This window comes from Malania oleifera, chromosome 3 (genome assembly GCF_029873635.1).
Source record: "Malania oleifera isolate guangnan ecotype guangnan chromosome 3, ASM2987363v1, whole genome shotgun sequence".
NCBI classification, from domain to species: domain Eukaryota; kingdom Viridiplantae; phylum Streptophyta; class Magnoliopsida; order Santalales; family Ximeniaceae; genus Malania; species Malania oleifera.
The window spans coordinates 56,262,441-56,275,097 of record NC_080419.1 but is presented as its reverse complement, the minus strand read 5'-3'; positions in this window follow the sequence as shown (position 1 = coordinate 56,275,097).

Genomic DNA, 12,657 nt, shown 5'->3' with positions numbered 1-12,657 from the left:
TTCTGTTCTTGTACCACCTCATCCCCCTGGAGGCCAGCCTCAACTCTAGTGGCTTTATCCACCAGAATAGAGAACTCTTAAATCTGCAGCATACCCACAAGCCTGCGGATGTCCTTCGTCAGACCCTTCTCGAACCTCCGAGTTTTCTCATATTTGTTCGAGATCAAACACGACGCGAAACGAGATAGCTCAATATATCTGGCAGCATATCTCTGCACCATTAGGGTTCCTTGAGTCAGGATCGAGAACTCATCGGCCTTCGCATCACGAGTGGAAGTCGGGAAGTATCGCTAAAAAAATACCTCCTTGAAACGGATCCAAGTCATACCATATGGACCAGCTCTCTACTTCTCAAGCAGACTCACAACCGTCCACCATATTTTAGCTTCTCTTACTAGTTGAAAAGTAGAATAGAGAACCTTTTGCTGGTCAGTGCAGTGCAAAACTTCCAATATCTTCTCGGTCTTCTGCACCCAGTTTTCTACTACTATCAGATTGGGTCCTCCTATAAATATCAGAGGGTGCATGCAGGTGAACCTCTCTATGGTACAACCCATAGCAGTAGGAGAATGCTCATGTCTCCTAACCCTTCGCCCGATCCCCCGCATGACCTGTCTTGTAATACCCTGAGGCACAGAAGGAGACTCATCACTCGCAGTCCCCTTGGAACCATTATCCAAGTTGTTATCCTTGGGCTCCATTATGAAAGTAAGATATGAATAAGTTAGAATTCCTATATCACACATAGTTAACACAATCATTGAAAGTTAATTATGTTAACTACAAATCTCACAGGTCCAGGTCTATCCTACCACACCGACACGAAACCATCAATGGTTTTTTGTGATTTTATTAAAATCGTCATTCTAGGAAAAACAGAGAACACCGCCAATGAGTCCCTGTCTAGCTACAAGATAACCCTTGACCTAATCTACCCATTTCCTACTTCCTATACTCAGGTATGTTCACATAATTATGCCTAAGCAAGTCTACAAGACCTAACAACCTGGTTAGCTCTGATACCAAGCTGTCACGTCCCGAACCCGTGGATGGGCTCCACGTGTGAATTTAGTAACCTAACCTGTCTCTGTATCAATTAAAACATGCATGATACAACACTGAATGAGGCTCCGATCCCGTGGGGGTACACGTATACCCTATACATATTCACATACACATACATACACATCACATACGCAATGGAAATGTTCTTTCTAATACATACAAAGTACTATACCAAAGTTTACACATAACTAGAGTCTACGATCCAAAATACAATACGTACTCCAGGTGTCTACAAAACCCAACAATGAAAACCCAATTACAAAATTCGTACTTACACAAGTACTATACGCAGCTAACTGACAACCATGCTCTCGTTACGCTAGGATGCTAGTGACAGCTACTCGAAGGACCTGAAAAATATTTGTATAATCAGGGTGAGACACCTCTCAGTAAGGAAGAAACAAGTTATATCAGTGTGTGACATACAAGTGTTATTTTGACATAAAACATAACACGATACAGTTCCAGTATTTTCACAATCCAATTCCAGTACATATGATACAAAACATATGGTTAGTGTCGTCACACTCTTCGGCCAAAACCAACCTCATTACATGGAGCACCCGATAACCTAGCATTAGCTGAAGCCCCACAGAGATATCGTTGTTAATACGGTGTCCACTCACACCCATCGGTGACTAACCAGAACAAACAGACGATATTTCACACCCTCGGATATAAAGCCGGACATTCTCGCCCATGGTATTTAGCCGAGACATGGTGTTTGCCCATGGTAATTAGCCGAGACGTGGCAATTTCACAAAACCTAGAACATTTTGGAACTCATGTTCCTATACCTCTCAACTTACGGTAATCAGCCATCACAGCTATTTTCACACACCTGGAACATTTTACATACAACAGTTCATTCCACAATTATTTGGTATACAAAAAATCATATCATTTTTAGTTTGAGAATACAATTTAATACAAATATAGGTGCGATCATCTTAATATCACAATTTTATACAACATACGATTTTCCAATAGAAATAGAGATGATACCCGAAACTCCCAAATTTTCCCAAAATAGTAACTTGAAAATCTCGTATTTTCACCCGATAGATTTCCTCAAATAAGTAGCCAAATCATAAATACAATCGTAAACTACATGTTTACCTATTTCAATTTCAAAAATAACGGATATAAACAGAATCCCTTTACCTTTCCTCGAATACCAAAAACTCGAAATCTACGGCTCCAAAACTATGAACCGAATTCCTAAAACCTAAACAACAAAGAACAATACTTCCTTACAATCCTATTCTCTACATATCTACCGAAACGAAAATTGATTTAGAGCCTTACCTTGGTTTTGGGTCAAAACCCAAAAATCCTAAAAATGAAATTTCGATCCGCTATAAACGTAGAGATTTTCCTCCTTATCCACATAGCCACATCGGATTGTTGATTCTGGCAACAGATGACTCGAAATCCTAGAGAGAGAGAGAGAGAGAGAGAGAGAGAGAGAGGATTTTGATTTCTTAAATCTTAAGCAAAGCCAAAAGATATTTATAACCAAGTTAACCTGGCCAGCCTCTTCGATGAGACGGCGTCCTCATTGACGAGCCTTAGAAGGAAGTTCATCGACATCAAGGTGGACTCATCGACGAGTATGAGATTTTAGTATTTTGCAAAATCCCTTGGTATGTCCTCGTCGACGGGCTACTAAATCTTGTCGCCGAGCTGCACAAGAGACTTCGTCAACAAGAAAAGAAGACTTATTGACGAGCCCTACTGATTTTTACCTTTTAAATTTTCCTTCTCTTTTCTTATTTATTTAATACACCTATCATAGGTCATTTTCTTACACATACGTTTTTGAAAACCTTTTTTGAGAGTTCTTGCTTGGTTGATCTTTCCCATAATATTTCATATATAAATATTTGGTTGGGATGATCTTATTTTTAGCTTGCTAGTCTTGGCATTCAAGTTGCAAAACTTGAAAGCTTGCATATAAACTTTGATATTGTTTTTGCAAGCTTCAATTCAACACCTCTATTGTGCTTAATTTGTGAAAAATATTATTGAGGTATTAGCTTAAGGTTGTTTAGATTTCGTGATTGTTTATATTGTGAATAACATATTCTAGAATCAAAGACCTTACTCACTCACGCATATACACATTGATATATATATATATATATATATATATATATATATATATATATATCTTACTGTGAGTAGATACCCTGTTTAGAACAAATCTCACATGAGCATTAATTCTCTATCATATGTGAGTGCATTGATTATACTGTGTTGAATTGTGGTACATATATGGTTATATAGAAGAACTTTATTTGTACGTCAAAGTTTGAGCTGATTAATTGTATTCTAGGCATGAGCTTGAAGAGGGAGACTAGCCCTGTTGAACAGTCTCGAATTGGCTTAGACTCGGTTAGGAAAGCTAGGTGCACCATCCTGGTAAGGTGCGGTTGTAGGTTGAGGTCAGCCTCGTTAATTGACCTAGTTGTAATCGGTGCCGCTTCACTCGTCAAGTAAGAATTAGTGGAATCCTCGGGCTTGTGAGCTAGAGACGGGGATGTAGGTAGTATTGGCCGAACCCTGATAACATATTTTATGTCGGCTCTTTGTTTAATTTCCGCACTTTCAATTCCGCACATGTATGCGTGTACTTGAACTGCTGTAAATGTTTTAATTGCTTTAAACATTTGCATACATACTTATTTGGAGAATGCTGAGCTTGCTATATTTTATCTTGATTATTTGCTCAGTTTTATATTAGTGGGTAATTAGCATTTGCTTAGAAAGACTTTAGGTTGCATAATACTAGTTGAGGATTTAACCTAGGAAAAAGTTTAAAAATTCCAATTCACCCCCCTCTTGGGAATACACCAAAGTCAACACAAATGAACCCATATATATAGGCAATTCCAAAATTATAACCATTAGGGATACATAAGGAATAATTAAATTTGTTTTAAAACAATTTAAGAAAATAAACCCTATTTAACCCCAATTAACCGTGGTAAATTTTTGGCCAACCTGAGAGTTTCAGTCGACTAAGTCATAGGTTCGGTCGCCTGAACAGACACAACATAAAAATTAAATTTTGGACTTCGGGTGCCTAAATGAGGGTTCGATTTGCTGACCAAGGCAATTTTCCAATCTATCTGAGATTCAGTCACTTGGTCTTAAGTTTGGTCTATCGAACTTGCACATTTGGTCACCCAAGGTTATTTTGAACGTGAAGTTTGGGCACCCGAGTTGTTGGAAAAAGTTAGGGCTTGAGTTTGGTCGACCGTGGACACTCAAGTTCATTTAAGTTCAGTCGTCCGAAGTCAGGTTAACTTTTTGACCAGTCAACAGTTCGATTGACCGAGGCGTTTTCAATGCCAAGGTTTGGCCGCCTGGACCCCTTACACAGTTAAGACCTAAGTCATATTTTAAATCATAAGTTACCCCTGATTGCATAGTTGATAGTGGGGTTTTTCCTAAGTGTTTGTGCAAGGACCTAGGATCTATCTAATGACTTTTTACTTAGTCCCAAAAATTCGGTGTCAGTCGACCGAAAGGTCCCTAAGGTTAATCTATGTTCTTTGAGCATTTAGTCCCATCATGCATGTGATGCAATTATTACAGATCATATTATACTATAGACCAAAAAATGAATGCAAATACAATAGCAAATAAATCTTCATTCTTTCGATTCTTAAGTTGCCATAAATGAAGCTTAATCTTCATAGTCCGTATGGCTTGCTTGAGTTCTTACCATCAGTGCATGTAAGGATAAACTTGTTCAAGAAGCTCAGTGCACAGGTGAGAAACATTGGTTTTGTCATAATCAAAACGAGATCAGACTTATAGAGTCAATTATTTCTATTCACATTTTAGCATTTTAGTCCAATAATAGGGTATTTAGAGAGCACTTTCGTACACTCATCTAGAACAAATACAAAAACAAAAAACAAATGTTTAATGGGCAATTACAAGCATAAAATTTATATTCTACTCTTTTTCACTTTTTAGAGTGAAACAATGGAGTGCAGAAACAAAAAGTTCCAAATCATAGTAGGTTCATTTTGCAATCAACACACTTGATTTCATTTAATTATAGATCCCCAAAACATTCTCTAACACTCCCAATATCTGAAATTGGTTTGTTAGAAAAAAAAAAACATTATGTTAGATATATAAAACTTACAATGCAATGTAAAGAGCGTACTATGTAAAAAGCTCTAAATAAAAAGGAATGCATAATATGGAGTGCTTCTATTGATGCATAAGGAGTGAGTTTTCAAGGAAGTCTTAATTTGCAGCTTTGTTATTGAAGAGCATGGGTTTAGCTCCCTCACATGAACTTATAGTGCTTAGTGAAAAGAGTTATGTATAAAAAGCTTTAAATGAAAAATAAATGATAAATACATAATAAGGAGTGCTTCTACTAATGTTTAGGAGCGAGTCTTCAACGAAGTCTTACTTGCATACTACTTTATTAAGGACTAAAGAGCATGGGTGTAGTTCCCTGATTAGCCTAATGCTGCATTTGAGTGTATGGATTTAAAACCTTAGATTTGGATTTGGGTAGACTTGGACAAATTTTAATACAATTTTGTATTATATTTTATCCAAATCCAATACAAATCTAAATCCAAAAGCTATCTAGAAATAAGGTATCTCTGATCTTCCAAGAGTGTTTTGTTTGAGACCTCACATCTTTGTATTCTAATGGTGGAAAGTCACCATCATAGCTTGAAGGTCTTAGCATGTTAACCTAGGAAAGATAATCATTTTGTGCCTTCTTTCCTTTGTATTTGACATAGTAGCATGGTTCGAAATCGCAGTCGTGGGTAACGTCACGTAACAGTCACTGGTGTCGCGGGATGTGGGAGACGCAGGTGTTACGTAACAGGTAGCGGGCGTAACAATTGTGAATTTTTTTCACGCATGCACAACCATGCCAAAATCGAAAATAGGCATGAAATCCATTAATGCATGATTTTTAATGAATTTTGATAGCTTTCATTCAACCTACAAATGCTTTTTAATATGCATTATGATTTTTATATTAATTTTAGTGCGTTGCTTAAAAAAAAGGCATATTTTTTTAAAGTCTACATTAGTTTAATGGGTAAAAAAGATGTAGAAATGTATTTAAAATGAAAAATAAATTAATTAAAGACATAAAGTTACTAAAAATGAGTCAATAGACTCAATAATTTATATTACAATACAATAATTTATATTACAATTTACAATTTAAAAAAATAAATATGGAATTGTAAATCTTATAATTTAATTATCTAAATGGTAGTGTACTTGAGTCACTTGAGACTTGACTAATTGTATAGAAATTAGAATTTAACAATTTTAGATATAATATTAAATTATTAATTGTCAAGGTATTTAAAAATATATATATATATATATGTAGAATATTAATTAATAATTTTTTACTAAATCTGTACTCTAACTCTCTAAGAAACTCTATAAATTTTATGTTTTAATATTTTTATACTAATTTTTTTTAAATTTTAATTAATAAATTCGACTTATATAATCATTTGCAAATTTGCATAGTAATTAAATAATAAATATAAACTGAAATTATAAAATAAACTAAATTATTAATTAATTTGGAATAAATTGGTAATTTACAATTACATTAACCAATGAAGTAGAAGAACTGAAGAAACATACCCACTCTCGAGTCCCGAGTCCCCATCGAAGCTGCGAGAGAGCTGCAACCTACAAGCCTCCAAAATTTGGGGGAATCAAAGGCTTTGAAGCTTATTTTTGGAGCTGTGACTGTGAGCCTGCGAATGGAGGTGACCTGCAGAGCACAACTCCTTCAAGCGACAAATCGAAGATTGAAAGCTGATTTTTGGGTTCTTACACTGGAAGAAGGAGACGAACTGAAGAAGAGGGAAAAATTGAAACACTTTCAAGGGAAAAATCGAACAACTTCAAGACAAATTGCTAGTCAGCTGACCTGCGATGGCTGCAAACTGTGAAGAACACCTTCAAGGCAAAAATCGAAGCTGATTTTGGGGATTTTGAAGCTTCAGATCCGTAGATTGAAGCTGTACGAAAGAGACGAAGAGTGGAAGAGGGAACGACACAACAAATAGAAGCTTTGAAGCTGCTTTTTCGTTTCTTTGGAGGCTTAAAATGAGGAGATCTAAGCTAGATGATGGAGAGAAACACACAAAATGGAGCAGATTTGAGGAGATAAGGAAGGTACACAATAGTGTAATTGGCTGTCAGCTGTAACGTGTTGTAACTGATGTTACGGGCCGTAACGTTAGTGTAACAGCCATTATGGTTCCATAACAGCTGTTACGCATGTGAATTTTCTGCTCACTACTAATGCGGCCTGTAATGGTATCAAATAGATGATTTTCCATTACGTAACGGCCGTTACGCTATGTAACATCCGTTATTTATTACCATGCATAGTAGTCAAATTTCCTTGATGGTTCTCCTAATAGGCCAACTATTGTGAGTTCGATCCCTGCTTTGATGCTGACAAAGCACTCGTATCTTATGTAGGCATTTAGTATTTGAATAGGTTTATAGCTTAGCACACACATGAGGTAAAGGAGAAATAGAAGCCCGAAGGACCTAAAGAACAAATTATCTGGTGATTTCTATGAAGAATCAGAAGAGCAAAAGAAGAAGAAGAAGAAGAAGAAGAAGAAGAAGAAGACATTTATTGTTTTATCTTGTAATGCATTTAATTTTTATATTTGATTTGTAATAATACACATCTCTGCATGATATGACTTAATGCTTAAGAAAAAGCATAGATTGACCTTAGGGGACCAAACCTTTCAAAGAAAAACTTTTTTCTTAAATTTCAAAATCACACAAAAGGTTTTAAAAATGTTTTAAGGTCAATATAGGGCAAAACCTTAAGTTTTTAATTGTCCTCGGCTGACCAACCATGCCCTGAGGGCAAAATTGAAAATTTAATGACCTCGGTCGAAAGGCCTATTTTATACATAAAGCCCTCAGCTGATTGGCCTTCTTATATAGACCAGCTACATGCCTTGATCGACCGGCCAAATTAGTTCAAAAGGGCCCTCAATCGATCGGTCACCATGGTCAGCAGACCGGCCCTAGACCTCAGCTGACTGAACCTATGAGGGTTTGAAAAGTCACTTCGGCCAGCAGACGGACCCTTTTATTGGCCAACCAAACCTGTTTAAAATTTCAAATATGTTATGTGAGGTTAGCTGACCGACACCAGCAGCGGCCGACCAAACCTCTCGGGTTGGATTAATTTTCAGTGCTTAAACGTGTTTAAATTTTTAATTAAATAATTTTAAAAATACCAAGTGTGTCCTCAACGGTCATATTTTCAAGAAATCTATAAATACCCCTTCCATTAGCTTGATTAGCAACTTTGATTAGCCAAACTCTCTCTCTAATCTTTTTGGGCTATTTTTAATCAAAGTTCCCCTAAACTATTTTTTTTTATTGCAAAAATATTTCTTTGGGGAAAATTTTTTTATACTCTCTTCAAATCTCTTTCACTCATTGTTTTTGAAAAATATTTATGGAAAGAGAGCATTTATTTTTGGGCATTTATTTTTGTATCCATATGCATTTACTCTCACTTGTTCATCATTTTTTTAAAATCATCTTTGAGAGTAAGCCTTGAGTCTTTCCCATATTATTTCCTTGATAAATATTTATTGGGAAAAATCTTAGTAGCTTTTGAATCTTTGCATATCCATTGCAAGATTCAAATGCTTATATTGTATTTATTGCACAAATATTTTTGAGCTTAAATTCGAGTTTCTCCAAACAATTTCTTTTTGTAAAATATTTATTGGAGAACATATGTATCACATTCAGATCTTTGAAATGCTTTATTGCTCACTCCATATTTTAAATCAAAGATTATATATTTTTTATTTGAGCAAAGATCACTTTGAAAGCAAACACCCTAGGTTCTCCTGATTTTTATTGAAAAATATTTTTTGGAGAAATATTTATTTGGATCTTTGAAGTGCTTATTATATACATAATATTCAAAGATTACAAAATTATTTTAAGAAAACTACCTTACTCTCTTGAGCATATTTCATATCATACTAGAGTGCATTTTTGAGCTTCATTGTTGTACATCTTTGCTTGTATTTAGAAGCATGTATTATGTACAAAAATATTTTTATGTACGGTTTGGGTTCTCATAAATTGAACTGGGGAGTCTCTTCCTCGTAAGAGAGACCGGTTGGGTTTAGCCTGTAAATTGAACTAGAGAGTCTTTGCCTCATAAGGGAGACCGGCTTGGTTCAGCCTGATAAATTGAATTGGGGTGTCTCCGCCCTATAAGGGAGACTAGTTTGGCTTAGCCTGGTGATTGAGTTAGGGTATTCCTTACCCCGTAAGGAGAGGCTGCATGGTTGTGGCTCAGCCCTGTAATTGAGTTTTGGTATTTCTTGCCTCGTAAGGAGAGGTTCGGGAGGTTGTAACGGCTTCTGCTCCACCTATTTAAGTGAGCAGGGATAGTGGAATCCTTGGGGGTATGCCCAAGGCGGGGACGTAGGTTGGTTTGGCCGAACCTTGATAACAAATCGTGTGTGTCTCTCTTTTTATCTCATTTATATTTCTGCACTTTAATTTTTACATGTGTATGCTTGTATATTTATTGTTATAATTATTTGCATGCATACATTAAATTAAATGAGATATGATGTACACGTGTATGTTCACATTCGTTACCTAACAATTTTACATACACTCTTTTAATTCTAAATGGGATATGATGAGATACCTGTATGCAAATATTTAAATTGTGAGAATGCCATATTTGTTTTAAATATTTGAATATTTAATTATTTGGGAGAATTGTGATTACTTAGAAAGACTCTAGGTTGCGAAATATTGTCCGAGATCTTAACTTGACCTATAAAATTTTAAATCTCCAATTCACCCCTGTCATGGGATCACACCAATTACATCAATTGGTATCAGAGCTTGGTGCAATAAGTTTAACCGCTATTTGCATAAATATTGCAACGGCTCACTTTCGATGTATCCCTATTTTGAGGTTCAAACCTTTCCAAATCCTCCACTACTTTTATTGTAAAGATTTTACTATTTGGAAATTGAAAATGCTTTTGTAAAATCAATTGATCGGAGGTTTTGGAAAGTGTTTGGAAATGGAAATCATAACACATTGAAAATGATTTTGAAATGCACGGTTTTCCCAAACCTAAAAATAATTTGAATGAGCATGACATGGTTTTTATGCATATCATCTTGTGTGCTATGCATATTTTTATATTGTGTCTTAGTTACTAATATTTGTGCAAAGTTTATGTCATATAGTAGTACTAAGGAATATTGGGAACCATAAGATGCATAGAATAATCGAGAAAGAGATCACCACTCTGAGCTTAAATGCTTAAGAAGGAGTAAAATGGAAAGATATATATCTTCCTCCTTCTACTTTATTGCATGATTTGTATGATATATCTTGTGTTAAATTTTTTGAATGAATCATGAAATTTTTTTTTGCCATGATATCTTAGGAGGCACATTTCAAAGAAATGTAATTTATACTCATTATATTCTTATTAGAATATATTATATAAGGGGTTATGATGCTGTAAATGCATAAATAGTGTTTTGAGCTTAAAATTCTTAATTTTAGTACGCACTATTATTACACTAAGATTATTAGAAAAGCAAGCCAATATGAATATCCAAATTGATAAAACTCAATATATTTCATTATGATTGGTTAATGTTTGAATATATTGGCACGCCTATGTGAATCCCTTTCAACTGTTAAATAAATGATATATATATCTTATAACCCAAATTCATAATGGACTTAAAGCTCATCCCCTTATAAAAAAATATCATCTTAAATCGAAGAATATAATGCCAAATAATTGCCTATTGAAAATTGTGGCTAAAAGATTTAATGATTTGACTGCATAATTAAAGGGGAGCAGCCTTGTTTAAATTCATCTAGTGTGAAATCTACTGCATTGTGCTTGTTTTAGAAATATCTTATTGTTTCATTTATACTGGATGACTTGAGAGTTGAACTCTAACTATCCACTCTTAGCTTAAAGTTTAAATTCTTTGATGGACAGTTAATCATAATCACTTCTCTGAATGCTTACAATTCATCCTTTAGTTGAATGCTTAATCATGCTTGATGATTTATTTTTACATAAATTGTTATTTGAGACTACTAGATTGCATGCTTAAACTAAATGCCACTTGCATGGCTGATGCAGTGATGTGAATTGCATATTGGTAGTGGATATAGGTTCTCGCATGCTTGACCTGAATGGTATTTGCATGATGCAGATTATTATGAATTGCTTGCTTGAATCTACCAGGTTTATTTGCATGGTTCTTATGGGAAAATGTCCAATTTATAGACGGCATGCTGCAGAAATTTGTTAGAATTTTTCCAAAAACAAAACCATGTGACAAGATGATTATGATGACAATAAATGTTAAAATGTTTTTGAAAGGATGAGTGAAAGCTAAATGAATATTAAATCTTATCCTTGCATATTCATTGCATATAAAAGGAAGCTGAGCTTCATTCCTAGAAGTAAGGGCATAAACGACTCATATGCATCGTCGCTTTTTGAATATTGAGGCTCTTCTGAAAAACCTTGAACATCATATCTTGTGGTTCTATGAATTGGTATGGATGGTTCTTGGTTATGAACATTATCTTATGCCTCAATATATATTTTATGATGCATTTGTGGCTTATAGGGACGACTATACTGATTAGGGGGTAAATACATTTGATAAATATTCAATACAGTTGGTTTATGAAATTCAAGAATGATTGCCTATACTGATCAACACTCTTAATGAAATCAATCCTTGGTTAGTATAAGCAAATCATTTCTCTTTCCTAGGATGTTAAATAATTGAATAAGTCAGTACATGTTAAATCATAAGTGCTATACAAATTGAAAAATATGTACACATTTTGTTGTCCTAGGATAGACTAGTTCATGGACACCGTTTGGTCCAAATCATTGGGTTATGTACGTTCACTCTGGACCTAAATTGATGATCATCATGATATAACATTCAAGTCCTTGTGATTAGGGAAATTGCATGACTTAGTGGGAGTGTTCGTCTTGCACACACTCGTTGTGTATTTTGAGTTGTGTTATTCTCATGTTGAACCTCTATTGCATAACTCTTGAGTATAGCCTTGATTGGCTATCGTGTATTAAAATGAAATGCAATATGTCATGCCATGTCCTGAATGGCTAATATTTGTTGCATACTGAAATCCTCTGAAAGGATGAATATGTGATGAATGCTCTTAAATGAACAATCATCCTTGGACTAAATGCAACTATGTATGCATGCAAATATATAGGGGAGCTAGAGCTTCACTCTTAGGAAAAATGAATAAGAGCTTAATGCCTACATTCTCTTGCATGTTAAGTTTTGTTATGAAGGATGAACATATGTTGAATGCGCTTAAATGAAATTCGTCCTTGCCCATAAATGCACTTTTTTGTGCTTGAGAATTTACCGAGGAGTTTAAGCCCCATCCTTGAGAAAAGGATTAAATGCACCGGGCCCATGGACTCACATATATTATTATTATTGTTTCTCCTT